The sequence below is a fragment of the Antechinus flavipes genome, chromosome 1, assembly GCF_016432865.1.
Source record: "Antechinus flavipes isolate AdamAnt ecotype Samford, QLD, Australia chromosome 1, AdamAnt_v2, whole genome shotgun sequence".
Lineage (NCBI taxonomy): Eukaryota > Metazoa > Chordata > Mammalia > Dasyuromorphia > Dasyuridae > Antechinus > Antechinus flavipes.
This window is the reverse complement of record NC_067398.1, coordinates 47,764,271-47,767,224: the sequence shown is the minus strand read 5'-3', so window position 1 is coordinate 47,767,224 and position 2,954 is coordinate 47,764,271.

Genomic DNA, 2,954 nt, shown 5'->3' with positions numbered 1-2,954 from the left:
CTACTATGTACTAATGGACTGACCTTCAATAAGAAACCAGTTCACAGTATGAGCTCAAAGTAAAGGAAAGTCCTCTTCTTAAACTTGAGACTTACTTTCCCCTAAATATACACAGTGTCAATGGAACCAGAGATGTCTAGAAAATACTCTATAGGTAGTATATTCTCTACACATCACCCATTCCTGTTACTTTGAGGATCAAATATGACATTGGTCTTTTTTTTTTTTGGGGGGGCTTTTCAAGCTCTTCATAACCCTGGCCACTTTCTATCTTTCAATTATTCCAACACTTTATGCACACTACAATCCAGCTTTGTGGCCCATTTCTAGGTTCTCAGATATTATTCTCCAGTTCCTATTTTTATGTCTATGTATTTGACTGTCCCATATACCTCACATATAATTATTAGTTCTGTAGGCCCATGGATTGGGGACAGGAGAAAGAAAAGAAGATAAAGAGTTACATCCCTATCCTTCCTTTTAAGAATTTCTCCAAAAAGCAGTAGTTGCCTGAATGAGTTGATCATTTCCATGGTTGTTTTTCAGTTTCTTTTTCTTTTTTTGAAGCACTTGTCTTGTTGTCTTTTAAAGATAAGCTATTTCTCAGAATTCAATTATCCGCTGAGTCACTGTGTTTTCCATGTGATTCCATGCCTACAGCAGTAATCCATCCAATGGTACCCTAACTGGCAACCAGGCAACCTTAACTTGCAGGTTCAGACACCTACCTTATTTCCCAAATATGACTCATTGTTAGAAACTGATTTAGGCCCTGATGGAGATCCTAATCACTTCCATTGATTCTCTAATCTTTAAGTCCCATACCATTCTGATCTGGTGATTTAGGTCTTTTAAAAAGTGATTTAGAATATTCCAGGCTTGTTCTAATCTGATGACCTTCCTAGCAATGATGGAGGTTAAAACCTATCCCTTCCACCCCTTTTGATGTTGTTGGATATTAGCTTCCCCTTGAAGAAGTAGCTATTGTACTTTAAGCCTATCTTTCTGTCTTTCTTTATCTCTCTATTGACAAGTAGAAGATGTCATTTGTTTTAGTTTTTCATCTTAGAGTTCACAGTAGTTTACCTTCCTCTTTAGAAATTAGTCATTTTCCTTATTGGTGATTTAGTGCCTTTATATCATTATGCCTCTGACACTGGATGGTTGCAGATCTTGGTACTAGGGAGCTTGGACAAGAAGAACCAAAGGGTAGGTGAAAACTAGAGTTCTAGGTGGGATCATGGATCAGGAATCAAACAAGTCAGGTTTTGGAAATGTAAGTAGGAGCTAGCCAGAATCAAATGAGCAATCAGCAGTGCAGGACAGAACTGGTAACAAAGACCCTTTGAAAGAGTGATCAGTTCTGCTTTAACCAGGAAGGTGCTTGGGGATAGGGACCATTCCCAGGACCTGCAAGTGGGAGCATGGGTTCATAGGAGCTGGAAAGAGCCTTAGACACCCTGCATTCTCCAAAGAGTCAAGATTCACCAGTAGGAATTGAAGCCAAGTCTTCAGCATACCTACCCCTGAACCACATTAGATGATCTATGTAAGGGGCATGGGCCACTTTCTTGGATCCCAGGGATATCTTTGCCTGCTAATATTCCTCAAATCACACTTGGATAGCCAATTCTTTTTCCTTTACTCTTTACTGCCAAGTAGATGGTATCATTTATTATGGTCTCCCACCTTGGAGTTTTTGTGAGAAAAAAGCCTGAAGCTTTGGAACTCAGCAGAATCAGAAGTAAGAACTCTGTGACAACCCCAAAGAAAAGAGCAGGATCCTTTGAAAAATAATAAGGAGGAGTGACGGTACTGGAGTAGGGAGAATGGGACCAGAGCTCAGGGCAAATTCTAATATTAGCAATTGGTCCTGCCAATTAGTCCCTTTGTTACTTTCCTTACTTGGTTGTGAGATGAGAAGAGCATTAAGGACAAACTAGCTCACTGCTGTGGAAGTAGGGCTTTAGGTTATTGCTCTTACCATGCTTAGAATACATAGAACAAGTCAAAGACAGAACTCCAACTTGAGTTTTCTCAATTCTTTGTCTGCTGTGTCACAATGCCTCTTGTAATAATACTTATAAGTATTATTATCTATTTCACACATGAGGGAACTACGATTCAAACTGGTTAAGTGACTTCTCTATGATTTCACAAATGTTGGAAACAAAAATCATAAAACCACAAAAAGGTGCATCAAATGAACAACCTCAGGATGAGTGAAGCAGTTAAAAATTTTAATACACTCCTGCAGAGTGTATCCACTTCCTGAAAAGGTGGATGTGAAAACTCCACATGAGTTCACACACTCATACAGAAAGGAAAACAAGCTTTTGTGCTCTAAGGTTAGTCCTACTCTTTCAGAGTTCTGTTTGGCCTGAGTCCTTCTGGTTTAGTCTTCCTTATCTGCCCCTTACATGTTGCTCCTAGACATGTTTCCCCTTCCTGGTCATACATCTCTTATTAAAAAATGGCGACTATCCCTATCCTCAGGATGTATCAGTTAATATGTAAGAAGTTTATTGAGCATGTGTAGTTGCTGAAAACTTGTGTTCTGTTCTTAATTCTAGCTGGTTTTGGCCAGCTTTCAGCCTGGGCCTCTTTATCAGGAATTCTGTGGTTTAGCTAGTTTCTTGACTCACAAAGTGATTTGGTTGGAGATACCTTAACAGGATGTGTTCATCTTTCCTCCTTATCCTTCTTTGCAATGTTTGTGGAAATTTAATTATCAGCATTACTTACTCAGATAGGGAAAAAGTTGGGATTTGAACTCCGGCCATCCAGAAAAATTTTTTATCCTGAATTTCCCATTGGGTTTCAAGCATTCCCTTCTAAGATCTGCATTTTCTGCCTATCTGCATCATGGCAAAGGATTACTGTCCAACCCCTGCTCTGGGTTAACTGGGACCTCACACTCTCACTGTTCAGGGATCAGCAAAATAACTCTGTTT